Below are 27837 nucleotides of genomic sequence, written 5' to 3' on the forward strand. Positions count from 1 at the left end.
TTTACGACCACAAGCAGATGGAAGTGTTTTTAATGCACATTGAATGAAATTGACAGATAAAATGTTTACCTATTCCCTTTTGTTACTGCTTCTTCTTTACTATTGCACTTGCTTCCCCACATATTTTCTCCAGAAAATCCTACATACTCATTGTTAATACATCCCTTTACATTTTTAAAATTAGGAATAACAGCTGAGTTAAATGTATTTTGTTCTAAAGAGTAGACAATATTGTGCATGCTCTAGGTTGTATTCTTTTCTTTCTTTCTTTTCTTTCTTTCTTTCTTTCTTTCTTTCTTTCTTTCTTTCTTTCTTTCTCTTCTTTCTTTCTTTCTTTCCTTTTTTTAACTTTAACATAGGTGCTGGTCCTGAGAAACAAATCTAGGGACTAAATACTTTATATACAACAGTATAGACTGTTTTATATAATATATAAAACAGCACAATTATATATAACAAATATATTGTATTTGTTTCAAAATAATATGTTTGTATTTTTCTACATAAATGTGTGAATTATGTGCTTTCTTTTATCTCTGTTGTATTAGTTCCAGAAATATCCTAGTTTATTTCTCCAGTTAGTAATACTTCAGTTCATATCCACTGATTAATTTTAATTGTACTTCTAATAACTTCCAATAAATAATTTATTCATGTATTCAGTAAATATTTATTGAACACCAAGTACATATTAGGCATACTGATAATTACTGAAAATGCACACAGGAATTAAGTAGTGTCTACACTTAGTAAGTACTTGTTGTGATTTTCAAATAATTATAACATAATATAACAATTATTCTAAGTGATATTTTTAAAAATTTGACATAATCCCAGAAAGCAAAATGGGTAGGCCTGAGGGAGAGGAGAAAGTTTTCTTAGAGAAAGTGATACTTGATTTAATTATTTGAGAAGGAGGGAGTGTCCTTGTTTTGTAGCATCCATTGAAAAAGGAAAAAATGAAATATAAATGCATCGTAGTACAGAGTACGGTTTTCGAGATTGTGAGAGATACATACTCAGGAGAATATATAAGTGAGGGGCTAGGGAAAATAAATTATGCTAATGCTCTGCCAGGTGTGAGCACAATATATAGGCTTATGTTACTCAATGTCTTATTGTGGAAAAACTATTTTTGATGATTATAAAATAAATTAATAACTAAAACACATGGATTATTTGGTAAAATAAGTGCTCAAACTGAATATAATTCTTGAAAATACTGCAGTAATTTTTGTATTAAAAAATGGTGGCATGTTTCAATGACACTCAAGGGTAACAAAATCCAAGTTACTTTAAAAATATTTGGTTAAACTGGGGTGCCTGAGGGGCTCAGTCGGTTAAGCATCTGACTTCGGCTCAGGTCATGATCTCGCAGTCTATGAGTTTGAGCTCTGCATCAGGCTCTGTGCTGACAGTTCAGAGCCTGGAGCCTGCTTTGGATTCTGTGTCTCCCTCTCTTTCTGCATCACCCCACTCACATTCTGTCTCCATCTCTCTCAAAAATAAACATTAAAAAAATAACAATAAATAAAATAAAGTATTTGGTTAGATAAGTTTCTAGAAATATACCATCATTGCTCCTTATCACTGTTATTTTCATCTAATTACAGGATATTTGTGAAATATTAAGGAAATAGCCAGCTATTCAGCTAAACCTTGTGTGTTTCAATTATGCATTTTGAGCATATCTCATATACAATATATGAGCATTTCTTAATAAATCAAAGTGAAAAATATGAGAAAATTTTAAATGTCTTGATGTGTAAAAACTCAGAAAAAACACAGAAGAAATGCCAAGAAACATTAATGTGTTTTTAATTATATTTTTAATTGTATGTCGAATTATTTATAAATGTGTTCACAGAGGAGTGATCTCTTCCCTAAGCTAAATAGCACCTGATTTAAAAATTATCATATTTAAAATCTTGTTTTATGTGTCAACAAATAAGGTAGGATCAACAGTATAGTACTGGCACAAAAATAGACATATAATTCAATAAAACAGAATAGAAAACCCAGAAATGACCCCACAACTATATGGTCAATTAATCTTTGACAAACCAGGAAAGAATATCCAATGGGAAAAAGATAGTCCCTTCAACAAATGGTGTTGGGATAACTGGACAGCAATATTCAAAAGAATGAAACTGGACCACTTTCTTACACCATATACAAAAATAAATTCGAGATGAATTAAAGACCTCAGTGTGAGACTTAACACCATAAAAATCCTAGAGGAGAACACAGGCAGTAACCTCTTTGACACCAGCCACAGCAACTTCTTTCTAGATATGTCTCTGGAGGCAAGGGAAGCAAAAGGAAACTATTGGGACTTCATCAAAATAAAAACTTCTACACAACAAAGGAAACAATCAACAGAACTAAAAGACAACGTCCTTAATGGGAGAAGATATTTGCAAATGACATATCTGATAAAGGGTTAGTATCCAGAAACTATAAAGAATGTATCAAACTTAACACCAAAAAACAAATAATCCAGTTAAGAAATGGGCAGAAGACACGAACAGACATTTTTCCATCCAAATGGCTAACAGACACATGAAAAGACACTCAAATCACTAATCATCAGGGAAATATAAATCAAAACTACAATGAGATACCACCTCACACCCATCAGAATGGCTAAAACCAACAACACAAGAAACAACAGGTACTGGCAAGTATGTGGAGAGAGAGGAACCCTCTTGCACTGTTGGTGGGAATGCAAACTGGTGCAGCCACACTGGAGAGCAGTATAGAGTTTCCTCAAAAAGTTAAAAGTAAAACTACCCTACAACCCAGCAATTGCACTACTAGGTATTTACCCAAAGAATACAAAAATACTAATTCAAAGGGATACATGTACCCCAATGTTTATAGCAACATTATCTATAATAACCAAATTTTGGAAACAGCCCAATGTCTATCCATGGATGAATGGATAAAGAAGATGTGGTATGTATATACAATGGAATATTAGTCATAAAAAATGAAAGCTTGCCATTTGCAATGACATGGATGTAGCTAGTATCATGCTAAGTGAAATAAATCAGTCAGAGAAAGACAAATATCATATGATTTCACTCATATGTGGAATTTAAGAAACAAAACAGATGAACATAGGGGAAGGGGAAAAAAGAGAGAAGGAGGCAAACTAAGAAACAGGCTCTTAACTATAAAGAACAAATGTAGCAGCACGTGGGTGACTCAGTCAGTTGAGCGACCGACTTCAGCTCAGGTCATGATCTCATTGTCTGTGAGTTCGAGCCCTGCGTCGGGCTCTGTGCTGACAGCTCAGAGCCTGGAACCTGCTTACGATTCTGTGTCTCCCTCTTTCTCTGCCCCAACCCACTTGTATTCTGTCTCTGTCTCAAAAATAAACATTATTAAAAAAATAAAAAGAAAGGGGAGTTTTGCTAGATGATTTTGAAAGTGAATTCCACATGGTTTCACTCTTATGTGGATCCTGAGAAACTTAACAGAAACCCATGGGGGAGGGGAAGGAGAAAAAAAAAAAGAGGTTAGAGTGGGAGAGAGCCAAAGCATAAGAGACTGTTAAAAACTGAGAACAAACTGAGGGTTGATAGGGGGTGGGAGGGAGAGGTGGGTGGGTGATGGGTATTGAGGAGGGCACCTGTTGGGATGAGCACTGGGTGTTGTATGGAAACCAATTTGACAATAAATTTCATATATTGGGAAAAAAAAAGTGAATTCCAACTCTGAGTTTCTAAGATGATTATTACTATGTGATTTCAGTGCATTCTACAGTTCTTATTCAGTAAAGGTTACTGGTCTCTCTCCTAGAATTAGTTAATTGAACAGCTAAGAATTCCAGGAATTCTGGCCATTTACAGGATATGGAATATAAAAATCAACCGTAAAATTATAGCAGGTTTGGATGTCAGGTATTCTCTTTGTAAATGGCTCTCAAGGATCTGCTCTTAAAATCACCCATGCCTCAAAAAATTTCGTGTGGATACCATCTAGAAGAGATCTTTATATAGTAGAACTCTTACCCAATGTGATTGGTTAATGGATAAAAGTTGGCCCAAATCAAGAATCATAGAAAATGATACTTGGATCCCTTAATATTTAATTTAAAATAAGCTAAGGGGACACCTGGGTGGCTCGGTCAGTTGAGTGCCCGACTTTGGCTCAGGTCATGATCTTGCAGTTTGTGAGTTTGAGCCCCATGTTGGGCTCTGTGCTGACAGCTCAGAGCCCGGAGCCTGCTTCAGATTCTGTGTCTCCCTCTCTCTCTGCCCCTCCCCCACTCTTGCTCCGTCTCTCTCTCTCTCTCTGTCAAAAATAAATAAACATTAAAACAAATTTTTTTTTAAAGAACAAATGTATAGTTACCAGAGGGGAGGAGGGTGGGAGGATGAGTAGAACAGGTGATGAGGATTAAGGAGTGCTCTTGCTATGATGAATACCAGCTACTGTATGGAAGTGTTGACTGACTATATTTCACACCTGAAACTAATATTACAGTGTATGGTAACTAACTGGAATTTAAATAAAAACCTAGAAAAATAAAAATAAAACTAACATCTTTTTAAAAACTAAGGTAGAATTATGGAAATAAAATGTAAATGGCATACTAATAGCCATCCTTTTATCATTTCACATTTGACAGTTGTCAAAATGTTATTAGTTCAAATTGAAAAAAATAAAATAAAAACATTCTTCAGCTTAACTTATCATGGTTTTATCAACTTATTTTTCCAGGCTATTAAAGGTGCGTTTCACTTGTCCTAAATTTGTCTAGACTAAGCCTGGCTATTAATTTAAAGAGCACTTGAGGTAATCATTGCTTGAATTTTAATTAGATAATACATTAGAATGGTTATTGCAGTCAGTGTAGAGTCAACAATGTATACAATAAAGGCTTAGTTGTGGTAGTAGCTTATATTATATATATATATATATATATATATACACACCACTATGTGATTATATATTTATATTATATATATATATATATATATACACATAGGCATACATACTATATTATAACATTATGATATACTATTAATGAATTATTATCTATTAATATATTAGTCTATATAGACACACACATATATACTATCATAACTATTACTACTACTGATAATAATTACAATAATGATGCTAACCATATAAGTAATACTTTAATACATACCTCATTATTATATTGTATTAGTTTACATTAATGCACAAAATAATTATAATACTAATATTAATAATAATTAGTAAACATGTATCAGAGATGACGATGAAGTTGGCTGTTAATAGCAGAGTCTCAATCCACTGCAGTATGAGCTAAGCCTCCAAGTTTGGGGCCTTGGTGCAAAGAAAATTTTTTAATTGTCTCTGATTATCCAACAAGAAGCACAATAAAAGGCAAAGTAGCTTCTATGTTGTAAATCATAAAATATTACTATGATTTCCTCTTTTGAAAATCAAGCAAATTTAAACTAATTATACCTAGGTTTCAAATAGTGAGTACATTTTCATTTCAAATGAAATCTCAGGATTATCTCAGGATTATCAATAGCTTTGCACTCATAAATGTGATCTGACAGACGAGTTTTGATTTCTAGTATCGTTAAATTGTCCCCATAAGTAATAAAATAATGAAAAGAGTCTCGGGACACCTCAGTGTCTCAGTCGATTAAACGTCTGACTTTTGATTTCAGCTCAGGTCATGATCTCATGGTTCCTGGGATGGACCCCTGGATTGAGCTCTGTGCCTCACAATATGGAGCCTGCTTGGGAGTCAGTCTCTCCCTCTCTCTCTGCCGCTCCTCCCGCTCATGCTCACTCTTTTTCTCTCTCTCCCTCTCAAAATAAATAAATAATTTCTTTAAAGAGTCTCATTCTTTTGAATAAGGCATGAGAACAAACTAAGAAGAAACAATCCCCACCACTTCTGGAAATGCCCACAGGGAGGAGGACCACTTGCAAAGAACCAGCCAGCGTCTCAGGGTTGGGAATAGAGGAAAGAGCAATATAACATGACGAACTGCAGCCCCGGTTGGGACTTCTGGAGGACATACTATCCTTTGGATGATGCTTTCAGACCTAACTGAGACCCTCAAGAATGCCTATAGGAGCTAGTAAAGTGCTCCAAAATAGAGGCCCTGAAGTAGCCAATGCATGACCACCACATGCTACCAGCACTTTTCTGAAGAGGGTATCCAGATCATAAGAAATACTTTTTCAGGACCAAGGAGGGAAGCAAAGGTGTTAAGCTATTGGTGCCATTTTTCCCTTTTCCTTTTTTTTATCCACAATACTCAAATTAATTGACCTTTTTCTCCCTGTAGAGTTTGGTATATAAAGAGTATATAGTTTAAGGTGCCTGGGTAGCTCAGGTGGTTAGGCATCCGACTTTGGCTCAGGTCATGATATCACGGTTCATGAGTTCAAGTCCCACATACAGTGAGCACAAACCCCGCTTTACGTGAGCCCCACTCTTCTCTCTCTCCCTTTCTCTCTCTCTGCCTCTTGTGGGATTCTCTCTTTCTCTGTCTCTTCCCCTTGCTCACACTTGCACCCTCTCTCTCTCTCTCTAAAAAGAAAAAAAACATACATTTTATTGAAAACATCTTAGGAGATTGAAGAAATGTATAACTGGTTCTCTTAAATCAATTAAAAAGTTTTTGTATCTATTCTGCAATAGTTTGTACAACCTAATTAACATTTCCAATCTCAGTTTCATGTGTGAAATGGGCATATAAATTATATTTATTTCATAGAATCATTATGAAGATTAAATGCTATTTATAGCTTAGGTCAGCAAACTTTGCCCATAAAGGGCCAGATAGTAAACATTTTCATCTGTGTGGATAGGCCGTATATTCTTGGTCTCAGCTACTAAGTGCTGCTTTTGTAGTATGAAAACAGCTACAGACAACATACAAAAGAATGAAGGTAACTGTATTTCAACAATACTTTAATTACAAAAACAGGCAACACACAAGATGTGGATTGTAGACCATAGTTTGCTGACTGCTATTATCATGCATAAGTGATTACCATAGTTCTTGGAACATGGCACAAAACCATCAGTAGATGCTATTATTATCATTGGATCTTAATTTAATATATCTATTTAATTTCAGTGATAATAGTTAATGGTAATTGCAAGCTCATTCTTTATTCAACAAATATTTAAGTCAGTATGTCAGGTTACTTACATACTATATCTTCTCTGAAATAATATATTGGTTATAGTCCATAAAGGTAGGACACCCAGATCAGAGAGAAGAGTTAAGAAGTATAAGAAGTAGATCTGAAGGTACAAAAGAAACACATTACCAGATATATATATATATATATATATATATATATATGATCTTAATTAATCTTCATTCCAACAATTTACTTGAATACTAGGATCCTCATCTTCTGAAGGAAAAACTGAGGCCCAAAGAAGTAAAGTTTTCTGCAGAAAGTCACATAACTAGTAAGGGACTATTATATAAATTCAGGGCCATGAGAAAATAAAGCCCATGTTTTTTGTTTGTTTGTTTGTTTGTTTTCTTCTGCTACTCTGCCCTACTGCCTGCCTTGAAATATGGATAAGATCTCAGAAATACCGAACTCAAGAATCTCAGTGCCTCGTAAAATTCTATAAAGGTTAAACTAGGGATATCATGTAACATTATCTGAGAACCATTGAACGGGCTGAAAAAACTATAGCCAGTTTGCTGAGTGGCTCAGAACGGCCCTGTCCATGTCTATTTCGTAGTGTGTCCCCAAATTACTTAACTACTAGAAAATCTATTTTAAAAAAATTAGTTTCCCATTTTCAACAACTTGTTAAAAATGCAGTGAAAACTTTGTTAGATAAAAAATATATACAGATGAAGCATTAAATTTTAAAATACCTTCTCAAAACATGGATAAGAGAGACAGAGGACAGAAGAGATAAAGAAGCAAGATTACAGAGACCAGAGAATACCCAAGCAGACATTTTCCCTGAAGGAATCTTCCAAATCTCATTTAGAGCCTGGGATTTAATTGACCTCAAGAGCATGAAAACTAGGAGATAAGGCTTGGGGCTACTACAATCACAAAAACCACATAAATATAGCTTATAACTCCAAAATCAGTAAATGTAAAAAATAAATTGAAGTATCCAAAAACAAAACACCATTAAAATAAAAAGAAATCAAGAAAATGATAAAAAGGAAAGAAAAAGTATTATACATCAAAGAGGACAAGTAAACACAAATCAAGACAATGGTACATAAACTTTTCATGTACTGGTGGAACACTTATGAAAATTGGCCAAAATATAACAAAGAATTTACAAGTTAATAATAAAAATGTGACAAAATATGCAATACATGTATATATACATATATATACATTTTATAAAGCACCTCATAATTCTAAAATAACTTATGAGTTAAACAAGAAATTACAATGAAAATTATAAAATCCATGGAACAACATAATGAAAATCCTGCCTAATAAAACTTGAGGTAAGCTAAGTGAAGTTCAGAAGGAAGATCAAAAATAGGCAAACTTAAACTGGAATGGAAGCCAGGATAGTGCATATTGGGGCATATGATTGGGAATTCTGAGATGCTAGTAGAATTCTGTTTTTTTATCTGAGTTCTGGTTACGATGGTATATTCACTTTGTATACAGTTGTTCATTTAGGATTTACACACATGTCTGTATGTGAACAAACACAAAGCTTATAAAAGAAGAAAATCCCAGCAACAGCCAAGTTAGCCCTAAGGATAAACCAGGCAGATAAGTTTGCTATGTAAGATATTAAAATAACATGAATATACAAATAATAACTGCAATATTGGCATATTGGCACAGAGACAAATAGACAGATGGAATAGAGAACGTAATTCCATACATATAGAAACCTGAAATATGATACACTCTACAAAAATGTCAATTCTGGATGGATTACGGTCTTATATGTAGAAGCTAGTGCTATAAGACTTTATAAAGAAAATGTAATAAAGCTTTAACGATCTTAGTATATGAACAGAATCTTAAGTAGGATTCAAAAGTCATAAACCATTAAGTAAAATAAACTAGCAAAATAAATGGCTTTAATTTTAAGAACATCTGTTTATCAAAAGATACCATTTCATGAGTAAAAAACCATAAACTGGAGATTTTGCAACCTATATAACTGACTAAAGAGTAGTATCTAGAATATACAAAGAATTTCTATGAGTCAGTAAATAATAAACAACCCAAAAGACTTCTACAAAAATTTGACAGAAGAGGGAAAACAAAAGGTGAGTAAACATATAAAAATTTTCACATCCTCTTAAAATTCCAAGAAGGTATCCTAAAAGTATGATGAGATTCAATCTCACCCTTCCAATTGGCAAAATTCAAATATATGTAATATATTCAATATGTTTATATTAATATGCTTTAACCTATTTATATAAATATTGCATATATATTCTTAATAAGTAGTGGTGAAAATGTGGATCAATAGGGACACTGACATAGTACTGGTTGAAGTATAAATTTGTCCAAATACTTGAGAAAACAATTCAAGATTACCTACTCAAATTTGAATATGGCAATCTTGTATGATCTAGAAATTCTTCTCCTAGGTCAAGCAATACACATTCACATGCACATTAAAGGATGGAGATATAGATATAGATACATATATAGAGACAGAGATAAAGATAGAGATAGAGATGAGAGATAGAGATAAAGATAAAGGTTGAGATAGAGATAGATATATAAACTCAGAAAACCAGATTTTAGACAGTAAGAGGTGTGTGTGTGTGTTTGAGTATGTATGCGTGTCTGAACAGGAGGGTGGGTGAAGATACCAAACTCAAAGCATGGAGTTAATTAAAATCAAAATATAGAGAGAAAAAATTCCTGCCTGCCTTTCCCTCTAGCCGGCCTCCCCGCAACCCCTGGCCCAAAACACTGGTAGTAAGACAGTCAGCTTTATAGTTCTCAAAAAGCAATATAGATGGGTGCCCGGGTGCATCAGTTGGTAAGTGTCCAACTCTTGGTTTCAGCTCAGGTTATGATCTCAGCATTCATGGGTTTGAGCCCTGCATCGTTCCCCATGCTGGCATTGCAGAGCCTGCTTGGGATTCTCTCTCTCTCTCTCTCTCTCTCTCTCTCTCTCTCTCTCCCCCCTTCTTTCTCTGCCACTCCCCTCCTCGTGTTCTCTCTTTCAAAATAAATAAATAAACTGTTAAAAAAGCAGGATATAGCATCTTCTTTGGAAAAAAAAATAAGAACTAGGAATATTGCCAGATTGAATATGCTTACATGTATGCAGTTACAATTTAAGAATTATTTAAAATTAATAAAGTTTGACGGCACGTTGTTAAAAACACAAAACAGAGAACTAATTTGGGAGGATATGGCTTTTAAAAATTTGAGTATAGTTGACACACAAAGTATTATTTTACACCACCCCAACCCAGGACTCAGGTCCTCTGAGTTCTTCTCCATCTTCTCCATTCTTCTGCTGATCTCATCTATTTCCTTTAATGACTCTCGTGCAATCACAATCTCCACTCCCGACCATATATCTTATCTAAACCTGCCTACAACCTCTCCAAACTTAATAAATCCATCCAAACTTAATATGTCAATAGAACTCTTGATTCTTCAACCCCTATTCACCACTTCCTCTTACTTCAGGGGATATGATGTTATCATTCTCCCTTTGCTCAGGCCCCAGACCTGTGGCCTCTCTGATTCCTGTATTTCTTTCACACAACATGTCAGCAAACTCTTTCTACATCAAAAGTGCCTCCTAGCATCTCCTTCCCTGCTCCCGCCCTAGCCCAAGCTATCAACCTCTTTGATCTTGACTACTGCACTTCTGGACTGTCAGCCCCACATGCTCTCTTGTACCCTCTACATTGATTATCCATACAATAGCCAGAGTGCTCCTTTAAAATATTAATGTAACCAAGTCACTGCTCTACCAAACATCCTTTAATGGTTTCTTATTTCACCTAGATTAAGACCCAAAGATTTTTACTAAACATTTACAAGGGTCCCTAACACCTGGGCCCTAACAACTTCTCCCATGTCACTTTTGGCCATTTTTGTCGTACTCTCTTTGCCTCCTTGCTCTTTCTCAGACACACCATTAAGTCTTAGCTTTAGACTCTAAAGGATTTTACTGTTCCTGCCCTAAGGACACTTATCTACAACATAACCACACAGGTCTCTTCTTCACTTTATTGTACCCTGTTCACATGTTATCTCTTCTGAGAAGCTTTCCATACCTATAGTTCATAATTAGTATCCATTTACACCTGTTATCCCTTTTATTCATTCATTTATTCTTCATTCATTTTAAAAATTCAAATACAAATTGAATATCTATGATGAGACTATCCCATTTTTAGCTATTGAGAATACAATATATACAATCAGATACACATTTGGAAGGACATGTACCAGCTGTTATTTCTGGAATTCAATAGCAACAACAGAAAAACTCCTTCGATATGTTTATATCTAAAGGAAAAGAAAAATTACACACACACACACACACACACACACACACACACACACGATATAAAAATATGTAAAGAAGCAAAGTCACCAAGATGTCTCTGCTGTGGCTTCAACAACATTTTGCCTGCAATACTTTACCAGTCAGTGATTTTCAGGAAATCCATCCTTACTCCCATGTCTCCTAAAACATGTGCGATTAAGTGGCCATCTTTACTGTTTTAATTCCAAATCTGACAAGTAAGATCCCATTTCACTTTTCGCAATTGTGAAATTGCTCTCCCCAGATATATTCTGAAACTATTAAATTAAGCAGCCTTCCATTAGCAAAACTGATTCTCAGCCATAATTACTCAAGAGGGAAGAGAGTGGGAAATAAGAAGAGACTTAACATTACTTTCATTTCCTGAGACAAGTGATCAGAAGTCAATATGACTGAGCTATTTTTCTACAAACACTCATGAAGTAAAAAAGAGGGAAAACAACTTAAATCTACAAGTAAACATTTCTCCTTTTTATCTTTTAGAAATACATCCTGCATCTGCAAAAGAAAACACCTCACAATTATATAATATGATTTAACTGATATATGTTTATTTTGTAGAGTAAATATACATGATCTACCCAACAACAAATCTCTCAAGTAGTCCCAGAGATAAAAATTGAAAACAGGGAGAAGTGTTTTATTATACACAAAGTAAATCAATGCAAATGTCATCTTCCAATGAAAAAACATAAGAAGATGAATAATCATTCTTATAATCAATCTTGTATTCATATGTATTCATGCATCTAATCTTTATCGAGCCTGTACAATACAATTACTTAATCACATATAGATATAATCATTAAAAGATTTTAAATTTGGTTCTTATCATTTCAAGTTTTATTCCTCAAATTTTGCATTCATTTTCAGTATTTCTTAACAAATAAATACTACCATTTACTCTGAATATTTATTAACATAGAGAAACCATAATAATAAAAAGAAAACATGAGGCAGGTATATGAAGAATTTAAGCAAAACAAATAAAACATCTTTACATGTAGATAATTAGAGCAAAATAGGTTGTTTTTTAATTTTATGTCACTTATTTAGATTTGGTCAATTACTTTAACTCTCACTTTTTTCTTTAATAAAAATAATTGCCATATATAAAAATTAGAGGCTATGCCATTATTTCATTATTTTGATAAGTGAAGACAAATTTAGTCTAAAAATCAGACATTCATGTGTCTTTGATGCAAGTCCTCTACTCTTACCATACAAATCAGAGAGTACCAAATCTTTACTGCACTCTGTTTTAAAATCTGTTCTGGCGCGCCTGGGTGGCTCAGTCGGTTGAGCGCCAACTTCGGCTCGGGTCACGATCTCGTGGTCCGTGAGTTCGAGCCCCGCATCGGGCCCCTGTGCTGACAGCTCAGAGCCCGGAGCCTGTTTCAGATTTTGTGTCTCCCTCTCTCTGACCCTCCCCCATTCATGCTCTGTCTCTCTCTGTCTCAAAAATAAATAAAACGTTAAAAAAAATTAAAAAAAAAAATCTGTTCTTCAGAATGATCATTCCTCCTTCCAGACCTGTGCAAGGAGCCTGCTAGACAAAACCAATACTATGCAGAGATGTCAGCAAGAACTAGATCTAGCACTTCTACATGAATAAGACACCGAATCCCCCAAAGTATTGCTGTCAGTCTTCTAAGGAAGAGTAGGCAAGAAGATAAAACTACACAATATAGACAATAACTGTACCCAGGCCTTCTACAGTTCATGATTTGTGAAAAAAAAAAAAAAAATCCAGCAGAGTTTACCAGCTTCCTCGACCAGCTTCTGCTACAAGTCCACTCAGAGATAAAGATATGGGTGTCATAATGATGGAGTACAGAGTGGCACAAAACCAAAGATGTTAATTGTCTAATAGATTTTGATTATTCTTTCTGTTCAAGTGAGAACACTTCATTTCATTACACTTCAGGCTAAGTGCAATGTTTTAAAAGCTTTAGCTTTTCATTAAGTGACAGATATTAGAAAAGAGAGTATGCATTTAATAGTATCATTATATTCTCCCTGTTGTATATCTAAGACGTAATCATGAAAATTTTGAAACTAATAATGTACTCAAAGTCTCAAAATAACTTGTAATGACAGATAATACTTTCTACTCCTGAATGAGTATAAATGAGGAATACATGAATACACAACGTACTTTATAATCTCATGCTGTTTCCCTAATCTATTGTAACTCCAATAGCCTTAAGTAAAAGTAAGTCACGATGCTTTTTATGTTGGCATAAAAAGCTTCTCACCCAAATGAAGCATCCCTCCCTGAGATTTAACTATCAGACTAGGGTGCTATAACTTCTAAATGATGAAAACTGTTAGTGTTTACAACAGTTAAGTAGCAAAATCAATAGATGCATATTAAATTGTGAGAAGTGGCTAGGGTAAATTACAATTGTTGCCATATGCTGTAGAACTTGCCTCATGGTTAACAGTAAGCAGTTAATTGAATCAATAACAAAAGCCAAAGATTACAGTTAAATATAATAGATAATTACTTATTACATCACCGTAATACAATGTAGAAAAATAAATAAATAAATAAATAAATAGACTCTATTTTAAATATTTAGTGAGCAGATAAAAATTTTTAGAGAAGTATCTCTTTTATAAATTGTTGAAAAGACTCTTTAAATGTCTTGGCAGAATCAGTAATTAGCATCCTCTACTCTTAACCAGGCAGTGGAGTTCTAGTCTACATATGAAAGCTTAACATAAAGGTAAATAGGAAGGCATCACCAGTGTACAATTCTAGGACCCCTTAACAAGGCAACTTAAAAATCATTTAGTAGTAAAAGGGAGAGTGTTCTATAGTAGATGATTTCATTTCTTCTATTAAAATTAGACCTTAGACTACATAAAGCCATTTGAACAAAATAAGTTAGAATATTTAACTTTTCAGTATGTAATCATTCTATATAAATTAATATTACTATTTTTGATAACTTATGGTTATATAAATGAAAGAATTAAATAGAAAAGAGAAGAAAATCCCTAGTATTTGAACGGTTTTTCCATTTCTAGAACCAGAGATATTTTCTAGCATTCATCATTCACTACAATGAGACTTAACAACATAGTAATATTATTTATAATTGAGTTCCAACATATATTGAGCGCATATGTGCTAGCATTATGCTAAACACTGAATATTATCTTATTTTTTCATATTAATGCTTTGAAGCAGATACTATTATTATTCCCATTTTCCAAATGGGGAAGGTGAAAATTAGAGCAATAAATTCACCCAAGGTAAAACAGCTAATAAAACAGTACTGCAAGACCTAAGCTCATTTGATTCAAAGGCATGCCCTTAACCACTGAGCAAGCGTCATTATATCACACAGGGTTCCCAGTGTACCACTTTGGAAACTTGAGATCAGATATTTCCCAAATCAGCTTTATTTAAGGCATCTCATGTAATTCCCACAGTCACTCACATGTATTTTTTATGTGTCTTCCTCTAGCGGACTAAGAGCCCTTTGAGCTGGGAAATACATGTTATTTATAATCTTATGACCTCTTTATTTTACTCTCCCTTGTGTCTAGTATATAACACATAATATGCTCAATAAAGATTTTCAAATGCATTTCCAAATTTTTAATGATGATTTTTAATGATTAAAAAGCAAAAAGTATGTGATTCTATGCACAGTTACTAACAAATTAATAAGAAGGTCTAGTTTTACTAGAAGAGACCATGCACACACGTTATAATTCTGGCCTTGTTGATAGTCCTAGAAACATTCTTTACACTACGATGATGTAAATTAATTATTATATATTACCTGGTAACAGAAAAAAAGCCAGGAATCAGGTGCTTATTTAAGTTATATAAATATATGGGTTAATTTTCTACTGTTAAAAACAAAAAGTATCATCAAAATTGGAATTGCCTAGGATGTACATGGGATTGAGTCTTCTAACTCCAACTACAGTCATGGCATTCAAGAGTAGAAAGAGGGGCACCTGGGTGGTTCAGTCGGTTAATTGTCCGACTTCAGCTCAGGTCATGATCTCACAGTTCGTGAGTTCATGCCCTGCGTCAGGCTCTGTGCTGACAGCTCAGAGCCTGGAGCCTGCTTCAGATTCTGTGTCTCCCTCTCTCTTTGCCTCTCCCCCACTATACTCTGTCTTTCTTTCTCTCTCAAAAATAAAGATCAAAAAAATTTAGAAAAAAAAAGACTGGAAAGAAATCTTTGTAATGATCTAGTGAATTGCATCTTTTACATTGGGGGAAATTATGGCACAAAGAGGTAAATATATTTTATAATACTACATAGTGTGAAACTAGGCTAATGTTGGAGCCAGGGCTTTAAGTCAATGTGGACTTTTCAAGAAAACTATGCCCTCACTTTGAGTACAAGTAGCTGAAAATACATGGTAATTTGAGATATGCTTACACTGATGCTTAACCTCCAACAAATCCTGGCAATATTTTACTATTTTTGAAGCAGAAATTTTCTTTTTTCTTTGTTTACATTTGGTCAATAGTAAAGAGCTCTGTGAAGAAGATATTTCTTATTTTTCATGTACTAAATTCCACATCCTAGGTGCACATTTGAGAAATTAGAGAGAGAGAGATGATAGATGATAGATAGATAATAGAGAGATGAAAGAGAGAGAGAGAGAGAGAGACAGACAGACAGACAAAGCTTTTATCTGGCTATGTGAAAGCCTCTTATTTAACTTTGTTATTCTCGTCTAAGCTGCTTCTATTCCTTTCTCAAATTCCAATGACCTAGTGCTACTATACATTCCCTTACAGTCTTTTGAAATTCTGATGAGGTAAAAAAAAAGAAATTCTGATGAGGTAAAAAATAAGAGATATGGCAAGGTCACAGGATACCTAGTTAATATACAAAAGCCCATTACTTTCCTACACACCAGAAATGAACAGATGGAATTTGAAATTAAAATATATATATACTATTTACATTAGCTCCCAAAATAATAAAATACTTAGGTATAAATCTAACAAGTATACACAAGATCTATATGAGAAAAATTATGAAATTCTAATGAAAGAAATCAAATAACTGAATAAATGGAGAGACATTCCGTGTTCATGGAAAGGTAGATTCAACATTGTCAAGTTGTCAGTTTGTCCCAACTTGATCTACAGACTCAGTGAAATCCCCATAAAAATCCCAGAAAATTATTTTGTGGATATTTACAAACTGAATCTAAAGCTTGGAGGTAGAGGCAAAGATTTATAATAGACAACATGATATTAAAGAAAAAATTTGGAGAACAGATGCTACCAACTTTAATACTTTCTATAAAGTTACGATAATAAACACAATGGGGTATTGGTGAAACAATAAACAAGTAGGTCAATGGAAAAGAATACAAAACTCAGAAATAGACCTCCATGAATATAATCGACTTATCTTTGACAAAGAAACAAAGGTAATACAATGGAGCAGAGACAGTGTCTTAAACAAATGGTTCTGGAATAAATGGACATCTACATGCAAAAAATGAATCTAGACACAGGCCTTATACCCTTCCCAGAAATTAGTTCAAAATGACTCATAGACCTAAATGTAAAACACAAAACTGAAAAACTTCTAGAAGGTAACAAGGAAAAAATCTAGATGACCATGGGTACAGTGATGACTTTTTAAGTATGACACCAAAGTGATGATCCATGAAAGAAATAATTAATTAGCTGGACTTCATTAAAATTAAAAACATCAGCTGGGCAAAAGACTCTGTCAAGAGAATGAGCAGATAAACTACAAATTGGTAGTAAATATTTTCAGTAGACATAACTGATAAAGGATTATTATTCAAAACATACAAAAATCTCTTAAAACTTAACAAAAGCAAAGAAACAACCTGATTAAAAAATTAGTCAACGACCTGAACAGATGATTCACCAAAGAAGATATACAGATGGCAAATAATCATAAGAAAAAATCCTCCATATCATATGTTATCAGGGAATTGTAAATTAAAATGAGCTATCACTACACAACTATTAGAATGGCCAAAATTCAGAACACTGACTACATCAAATCCTGGCAAGGATGAGAGGCAACAGGAACTCTTATTCACTGCTGGTGGGAATGTAAAATGGGATAGCCACTTTATAAAACAGTTTGGTATTTTCTTACAAAACTAAACATAATATTCTTACCATAAAATTCAGCAATCACATTTTTTAAAGTTTATTTATTTATTTTGAGAGAGAGAGAGAAAAAAAGAGAGAATCCCCAGCAGGCTCCACACTGGTAGCCCAGACCCCAACACAGGGGTCCATCCCACAAAACATGAGATCATGACCTGAGCTGAAATCAACAGTCAGATGCTTAATCAACTGAGCCACCCAGGTGCCTGCAGCAATCACATTTTTTGGTATTTTCCCCAAAGAGCTGAAAACGTAAGTCCACACAGAAACCTGCACACCTGATGTTTATAGTAACTTTATTCAGACCTGTCAAAACTTGGAAGCAACCGGGGCGCCTGGGTGGCTCAGTCGGTTGAGCGTCCGACTTCGGCTCAGGTCACGATCTCGCGGTCCATGAGTTCGAGCCCTGCGTCAGGCTCTGGGCTGATGGCTCAGAGCCTGGAGCCTGCTTCTGATTCTGTGTCTCCCTCTCTGTCTGCCCCTCCCCTGTTCATGCTCTGTCTCTCTCTGTCTCAAAAATAAATAAATGTTAAAAAAAATTTTTTTTTTAAAAAAACTTGGAAGCAACCAATATGTCCTTTGATAAATGAATGAGTGAATAAGCATTAAGACAATGAAATATCATTCAATGCTAAGAAGAACGGAGCTATCAAACCATCAAAAGACATGGAAAAACCTTAAATGCATATTAATAAATGAAAGAAGCCAATCTGAAAAGGCTACATATTATATGATCCCAATTATATGGAAGTCTGGAAAAGGCAAAATTATAGACATGGCAACAGAATAACTGGTTGCCATTGGTTAACAGAGAGGGAGGGAAGAGTCCGTGGAGCACTGAAACATTTTAGGTCAGTGAAATTATTCTGTATGATACTCTAATGGTGGACACAGTCATTATACATTTGTCCAAACCCATAAAATGTACCACACCAGGAGTGGATTCTAATGTAAACTATAGACTTTGGGTGATAATGGTATAACAGTACAGGTTCATTGGCTGTGACAAATGCACCACTCTGGTGCAGGATGTTAATAGTGGAAGAGGCTATCCATATGTAGGGGCAAGAGTTATTGGGAAATCTCTGTACTTTTCTGCTCAATTTTGCTGTGAATCTAAAACTGCTCAAAAAAAAATACAGTCAACTTAAAAGAACCTTACTACTTTTTTTCTACCCTTTTCTCTTAGAAGTCGTCTCTTTTTCAACTTCTTTTTTTTCTTCCATTCATCATTCATGCCTTTGCTCCAAGACTTCTTACTTTCTGTTATCATTTCGCTGCTCTGGCCCCCAATTGATGACGATTTCTAATTTCAAAACTCTCTCTTGGTCAATATTTTAAAAATATATGGTTAGTTGGTGAATTAGTAACAATGAAAAGTTCATAACACCTAAAAATATAAGAATCTAGGTCATAGAATTGTATTTCAAGCTTAAAAACTTAACTTGTATACACAATTGTAAAGATGAAGGCAGCAGCGACTTCTAAATAGAGATGTCATTAGTGAGAAGAAAGTGCACTTCCTGCCCCCATCTTCTCACCAACTCATATTTTAGAGCCATTAACCCTCTTGGAAATATTTGAGAAGTTCTTGCCCTTTCTCCTGAGCCTACTGCTAGGCAGAGCAGGTGGGTTCCTGTGGCTGGTGAGACAGTGATTGTCTGCCATCTGTTGGTCTGTTTTCCTACTAATCAGAACCTAAGGTACTCACAGTGGCAGCTCACACATAGCCTCCCATGTGCCCGCTGATCCTTCCCAGTGGCATGTGAGGGAGGCCGTGGCTCTACAACCGTCATCAGGTACGGATCCCAAGGTTCATGGGGAGGGAAAAGAGAACTCTGGTCCAAGCTGCCTGCTAGAAATTAGATCTAGCAGTCATTTAAACCTATATTTTTATTCCTGTTTCCTGTGTCCAGTTCTCAGTTGGTTCCTAGCTAAGAGGCGAGAAGGATATGCTTACTTTTCATGCTTTCAACCTGTACAACATCAAGGAAATATTCTATTGCATTTTTTAACATCAATACAGACTTACAGAGTACAGAATCATATTTCTACATGTGTCACTCACATCGAAAGTTTGCAGGTCATTATTAAGGGAAAAAAGAAGAAAAAAACTCTCATTTTCAAATTTATAAAACTCTTTTTTCTTAAATCTTCTTGCCCTGTTTCCATGGCTTGTTCCTACCTCCAAAGCCATTACTTGCTTCCTAAAACCTTATTACAGGGGTGCCTGGGTGGCTCAGTTGGTTAAGTGTCTGACTTTGGATCAGGTCACAATCTCACAGTTCATGGGTTCGAGCCCTATATCAGGCTCTGTGCTGACAGCTCAGAGCCTGGAGGCTGCTTTGGATTCTGTGTCTCCCTCTTTCTCTGCCCCTCCCCTGCTCACACTCTGTGTCTCTCTCTCTCTCTCTCTCAAAAATAAACATTAAGAAAAATATTTTTAACCTTATCACATAGTTATTGGAAGAAAGAGCAAGTAGACTTCATGCAAGCTTGGCTGGAAGTAGACAAGCTCTGCTGAAGGGAATATTGAAAAGGAAGCCCAATAACAAATGATTAAAATAATATAAAGAGGAAGATACTAAAGAAGCTGTTTGCTGCATATGCAATAACTTCTCTTTCGCTGACCCTCTTCCTAAAACTATTAAACAGTATAAAATATTAAACTGTTGTAAAGGTAAATTATCCTTGTTGTCATCTTTAAATACATGAGAGAAAAACATAATGTAATGTGTAAAATAATTGAATCTGTATCACACTAGAAAGTAATATATGAATATATATATTTAAACAGAGTTTTTCATACCTCTTCACATACACATAAGACTTATGAATGAAAATATCACAAGTACTTTGTAATGAGGTGTGCTCGTGACAAGTGATCATCTAACTTGAAGGAGAAAGTGTTGTTAGTATCTGGCCTTCATGGATACTTAATTGAACCAAAATAGTTTGTGGAGGGTGGCTTAACATTAGAGTAAATGAGATGGCGGGGAACAAGTGAGGCAGAGTTCAAGACGGCAGGAAATAAAAGGCATAGAAAACTATTGAGCCAGAAAGGGGAATTGAATCAGACCTGCTGTAGCACTAATCATTAGTGGGTGAAGTAATGAACTAGGAAAGAGATGGGGTTTTAGTTATGGCCTACCAAATGGAAATGAGAAATTTCCAGATGTTCCATATGGTCTGTAATTCAAATGTTTTGTGCCTTCAGGTCAGAATTTTCAAACAGTTAACAGATGTAGAAAAGACTCCAAATTTCATGCACACACCATGATGGTTAGCTTTCAAAATCTCAGAGCTTGCGTGTAAACTCCTCACATAAGAAGTAGGGTTTAAAATAAAGCCTGTCAGACCTCAGGCAGAATTCCAGTTGAGAAAAAGAGTTCCAGGTTAATAATAGCTTTCTTTTTACATACCAATTCAAATGGTACAAAACAGCATTAGGAATTTTAACACGACAGCACCAATTCAAGACCTATGGGGTTCAAAAGAACATTTCTTGCCAAATGGTCTTTTTGCTAGAGAAAATAACTTAAAGACCTTGATATGGAGAGTTTAATTCGGTATACAACTGATCAATGTTCACCAATCAAGATATTAATTTCATCATAAAGAAAAAGTAACCAAAATTTTCTCTGCAATGACAAATTCTCACCATTTTTTAAAAGTCAGAACTAAAGGAATTATTAAATTTCCAAAAGTGACATTTAAGTCACTGAATAAACATTGGTGAGGTACTAAGTAGTATACCACCATTTTGATGTGAACCCCTCCCCACTCAGCTTAAAATAAGTAAAGGAGGTAACACTTGCACCCTGAATCCATGATCAGAGTCTTAGAGACCCACAGACATACTAAGTGGATGCTGAGAGTAGAATAATATTTATCTGATGTAACGAGAAAAGGAAGCATCTTAGAAAGGAGACATTTTAACTGTGCTGTAGAAGGATATGTGATGGATGGCTATGTAGGATCTCAAAGCACAAGTCTGAGTCCCAGATCTGCTCTACACTTACCCTGTGTCATGGGCCAAGGTGCTCAACCTCTCTAAGCCTCAAGTCCTGAATATGTAGAAGGAGAATACAAATTCCCTATATCATAGGTTTCTTCCAGTAATAAAAAAGAGACAATACATACAAAATGCTTTCCTAGAACATAATACACAACGTAGGAGAAACTCTTCCCCGCTCTCCACATGTTATGGCTTTGAATACAATATAGACACGTAGTGCTATTTCCGTGCTCTCAGAGAAGGATTAGGAGAAAGGCTTTTACTCTGTTCTCCACCTCTCAATCACTCCTCTCTATGACATTAGAATCAATAGATAATCTTGAAATAAAGGTGATTGATCCTGCATGGCCCAGATTTCTCACTCTCTCCTTCTTTTCTTATCTCTTGCTTTCAGTTAGTAGCCAGCAAGCAAAGTAAATTCTCCTTCCCACTCTTGCTTCTGGTAAATCCTTAGCTGCCTAGTCTATTACTTCATGGTCTGTGAGGCAGAATATCCTCCTTTCCATTGGTTTCCTGGCCAAGTGACAACTTTGCAGATCCAAGTCCCCAGATTTATGGGTGGGAGGAGCATTAGGAAGGCCCCTTTAACTTTGAGCTGAAATGTTATTCTCCAAACCAGCTGTACCATGTATATTCCATATGGCTTTAGTTTTCTACTAGTCTAGAAACTATTAAAGAGAGGGTTATTATTAGTCACCCTCAATAATCTAAATTATCAGGTGATGCCTTGGGGAAAGAGTGAATAACTACATGGGTGTGAGCTCACAAAATACAGATTCTAAATTGGAAAGAACAACACATGGACATCTTATAAAAGAATGTGTCTTCATAATGGAATAAGGGAGAAACCCTAGGCTTAGTTGCTTGGCTCCCTTTTCCTTGGAAGGACAAAATATGATGATTCCCCTCTTACTTCAGTTTGTTTAAAACATATAAGATTAAAATATCCAAGTTCCTTTTCTATATAATTAGCTAAATTTTCTGAGATACCTATTTGTTTACACATATACTATGAGAATGTTTATTTTTGTACTGAGAGCATTGAATAATGTAAAATCACCAAGGAAAGGAAAACTGAACTCTTGCTACAGAGAAAGAGATTCCTACACATTGCAAGGAGCTCATTTCAGCATGAAAAAATATTTATATTCTAGAAGCCACCTCCATCGCCTACACAATGAGCCCTAAAATATACTTCTGCGCTGTGCCCCCTAAACTCACTTATGGAATGTTCTGCTCCTCCACTAAAGTACCCATTGCCTATATCTGAGGCAAAAAGCCCTGCGTCTCTACTTCTACATTTCATACACCTTTGTCTTCATTTGTCCACAGCCAAGGTGACTGCATCCTTCAATTTTGCCCTGGGCACCCTGATTTCCTCACCTTAGTCCTGGCCCTGTTTAGTCAACTTGTCAAAAAACTTGTTAGGCAAGTTGCTCACCAATGTATTCCATGAAGTGCAATGAACTCTAAATTCTACCAAGACTTACAATTCAGGCTATGAGAGACACCACTCATCCAGGATATATGATGCAACAAAATATATACATTTGTACCAGTTCCCTATGTCAACCCTGCTTTATGGGTAGGGGTGGGGGGTAATTAACCAACAAAACTATCTCGCACTACAGACTTTCCTCTAAGCTATTTTGTTATTATGCAAAAATCACTGTGGTTGGATTTTATAAGAATAGATTCGAACTGGAAAACTCAAAAAACAGAACTGATTGTATGATCAACATAAGAGCATACTACATTCTTTTTAACAAAAAGCAAAGCAATAATACCACTTCAATTTTATTTCAGCTGTGTTTTTTGTTAAACCTGCTATGAAGGAAGGTGATTTATTACATAGCACACTTTCTCCATCTCTCCCTCCCTCTCTCTCTCTCAAACACACACACACACACACACACACACACACACACAGAATATTCTCTAACTATAACAAGAAAAATAAATGTGAACTTGTCAATTGTTCATATGACGTTTCACTCGATGTGACTATATATATAGATTTATGTGCAAGATACTACATTAATATTAACATTAGGGATCAGAAAGTAATAGAGCCTGTGTTTCCTAACAAGGCACCATAGCCTTTAGGTATTTAAATTTTTTCAATGACAAAGTCAAAAACTGCGTGGATTTCATGAGAAATCCTCTGTGAATGTGAGTGTGCTTCACATTGTGCAGGTGGTATTATCTGTCTGTAAAATACTGAGAAACTCCTGGTGTGACTGCCAGCAGAGGGCTGCTGTAGGTTCCTCCCATCAGAACATATACATACAAAAAGAGAGGAGAAGTCGTCCTTATTTCAGTATTTCCCATCTCTAAAACTGCTTTGTATTCTTTTTTTCTTTCCTTCTCCTTTTTTTAAAGTTTTATTGATTTGTTTTGAGAGAGAAGGGCACACGAGCAGTAGAGGGGTAGAGAGAGAGGGAGAGAGAGAATCCCAAGCAGGCTCCACACTGTCAGCACAGAGCCCGATGTGGGGCTCGATCCCATGAACTGTGAGATCATGACCTGAGCTGAAATGAAGAGTCATGCACTCAACCCACTTAGCCACCCACGTGCCCCTCTTCTTTCTGGATTAGAGCCAGTGCCTAAACTCCAGCAGCAACTTGGCTACATTATTGCTATTCATTCCACTTCAATACCCACAACTGCAAATACCTTTGGTAATATATACTCGGAAGTCCTGGATTTTACTTTTTAAATGAATATATTTTCTATGTTATTTTTACTGAACCAGGTCATTTCCATAACAGAGGCTAACATAATTTAATTTAGCCAGTAATATGCAATATAAGATATTGTACTAAAAACTGAAACAGTCAGGGAATAGCTTAGGGATAAGACGAGCAAAAAGTTAAGACTAAAAGATATGGTGGGATCTGCAAAAACGCCTTCATAAAATGCAAATATCATGGAAATTCAATGGAAGAAATGGCCAAATTTGCTTGATGGGTTAAAGATTCTTTGGTGAAGAGCACATTAGAAGCAAGTCTACAAGCTGACAGGAGGAGATAGGGAAATGTTTTTTATGGAGTTACTGGTATAAGTAAAAATTCACGTTGGAAAGTTTGGGGATGTTATGGCAGAGAGCTAATGTTAGACATAATCTATTGCAGAACACTGGAAAATCTGGCATAAGCTTTGAAATGTTATTCAGGATAACTCTACCTTGGACCTTTTATGCCAGTGTACAAAATCTCCACTATTTTCAGACAGCATTAGCAAGCAGGGGATATTCACAAAAAGGATGTTATGAGGTGAGTGATGCCATCCTGGCAGCATGATAGGAAAATGATTCAGGCAACTGTTTATCAAGCAAGACCTGGGGGGAAGAAGAATTAATGGGAAGAAAGTTCAGTTAACAGGCTATTTAAAGTTCTTTAAACCTCTAAAATTCAGATTCCTCTTCTGTGAAAAATAACAGCCTTACAGCATTGTTGTAAAGATTAACTAATATGTGGAAAGTAAAAGTGGGCACAGAATAAATGCTAGCTCTTGCTATTATTATAAATTATATAGGCTTAGGAAAGTTTTATAAAACTGGAAGACATAGTTTCTTTAATAATTCTGGGATAATAACATTACCTGAGGGTTTTTGAAGACAATGAAATAACGTTTGGTAAAGAGCTTTGTAAGGAATGATGTTCTACACAAGTATAGCATGATGTTATAATTATTTGATTTATAATTTTTAATAATGGATGAGAGGAAGAAAAGGGTTGCTATAGAGAAAATGTTTCATTGAGCGGTAGCCACAAAGAAAGGGGACAGATTTGGAGTAAGAAAGCAGAGTTTGAGATGGTGTTGTTTTATTACTGCTTAAATATCTAGCAGACAGGTATACAAAGATCTGGGGCCCAGAGAGAGCAGGATAATAGAGACTTACCACTAGGACATCATCTGAAGTTTTGGAAATGGATAGGTGTGACTGAGGATGGAGTACATCGAGAGAGTAATAAAAGCCAAAACTTTAAAGATTTTCTATATTTGCAGATGGAGTTATGTGAGGGGCCAGAGAAGTTCTCAGTGAGATGGAAAGATTGCTAAAGTTCAGTAATCCCTTCACACCCCTGTTCAACTACTACTATGCACATATAAACACAACCTCTGCATACTTTGCACACTGAACCTCAAGGAGCAAAGACTTCACTAAGGAGTGCGGGAGACAAACATGCAAATTACCCATCTCTGATTTATGCATCCTAATAGAGGGGGTCAAAGGAAATGCAAGTGCCTAATCTTCCACAAAAGCCCTGGGAAGACTCCAGAGAAAACAAGTAACAAATGCCTACATCTGCACTATTTACCCAGTAGGCCATTGGGAAGGGCATTTGGGGGAGGAGGAGCCCATACTGCTGGAGGGAGTCATACGAGCTCAGGCAGGAAAGGAGACAGCATGTGGCATTTGGAACAACATGTGGCTTGAAAAGTTTGTGTGATATCAGAAAAGGCAAGGAAAAGGTTTTAGAAAAGGAGTAAGTAATAATAGTATCGGTTGAAAATGACCACCAGATTTATTGTTAAACACCAATAATACAAAATAACTGTTAAGGAAATGGTTAGTGTCAGATACATTATTGCCATAGAATCATTGCATTTAATTCTTACGACAACTCTGTGATATCACTAACATCCCCGTTTAAAAAATAAAAACACTGGGGTGCCTGGGTGGCTCAAGCAGTTGAGCATCGGACTTCAGCTCAGGTTATGATCTCTTGGTTCATGAATTCCAGCCCCACATCTTGCTTAGCTACTGCCAGCACAGAGCCTGCTTCAGATCTTCTGTCCTTCTCTCTCTCTGCCCCTCCCCCACTTGTTCACGCGCTCTGTCAAAAATAAACATTACAAAAATAAAAATAAAAAAAATAAAAGATAAAAACACTGAGGTTCCAATAATTTAAATAAGTAGTCCAACATTGAGTATTGCCCACAATTAAGAGTGGCAGTTCAGTTCAATATCATTTCTATCTCTGGAGTGCTTGGGCATTCCCAACCACTATCCCAGGAAAGAACAATGTCAAAACAGAAGCAAGAAAAGAAACTGTATTTGAAGAATGAGTAGGTAATCATGAAGAGAAAAAAAAAAAACAAAACTGTCTTTCAAATTGAACCATACTAGCTGAATAAATGAAGTAAAGACAGAGACCACAAATCTGAGTTGTCACAAAAAAACCAAAAGAATTAAAATTAAATGTATTCAACCCTTAGTATGTAAAATACTCAGAGCGTTCAGTAATATCCTATTTCCATGGCCAACGGTCCTACCAAAGAACTCCGAGAATCTTTAGAAAGGTGTGAGCTATCCCAAGACCCCACAATATTTCCTAGATACTGATCAACTCTGTGATGGAAATTTCAAAGAAAACCTTTCCAAGGAGGATTAGTACATTTGTTTCCTGAAAACACCAGCATCCAGGGGAATAGTTAGGATTCTCTGTAACATTGTCTCCATGGGCTACTGTGACACTAGCACTGCTTCTCTTCCTGGGCCATGAGAGGTATGTGACTCCTTCTTGTTTTTCATTATTAGTGCTTAGTTTATTTGTTTAATTTTTTTTAATGTTTATTCATTTTTTGAGAGAGAGAGAGAGCAGGAGTGGAGGAGGGGCAGAGAGAGAGGGAGACAGAATCTGAAGCAGGCTCCAGGCTCTGAGCTGTCAGCACAGAGCCCGGAGAGAGCCTGGTGCAGGGTGAACCCACAAACTGTGAGATCATGACCTGAGCCGAAGTCGGATGCTCAACTGACAGAGCCACCCAGGGGCCCCAGTGTTTGGTTTATTTAAATCAGATACCAGCGTCCTATCATTTCTACAACATATGCAACATACTGATAAGCAGCATAGTGTCATTCTCAACCCCATTTTAAAACTTTTACAGGAAATATTTATTCAAATTATTATCCTACATGAAGCAGCCTTACAAATATAAATGTGTAAGACATATTACATATGTCTCTTTTCAAAAGAGCTAGGGGCGCCTGGGTGGCTCAGTCGGTTGAGAGTCTGACTTCGGCTCAGGTCATGATCTCTCGCCGTCTGTGAGTTCGAGCCCCACCTTGGGCTCTGTGCTTACAGCTCAGAGCCTGGAGCATGCTTCGGATTATGTGTCTCCCTCTCTCTCTGCCCC

This window comes from Panthera pardus, unplaced genomic scaffold, assembly GCF_024362965.1.
Source record: "Panthera pardus isolate Hobbes unplaced genomic scaffold, ASM2436296v1 HiC_scaffold_24, whole genome shotgun sequence".
In the NCBI taxonomy this organism is placed as follows: Eukaryota; Metazoa; Chordata; class Mammalia; order Carnivora; family Felidae; genus Panthera; species Panthera pardus.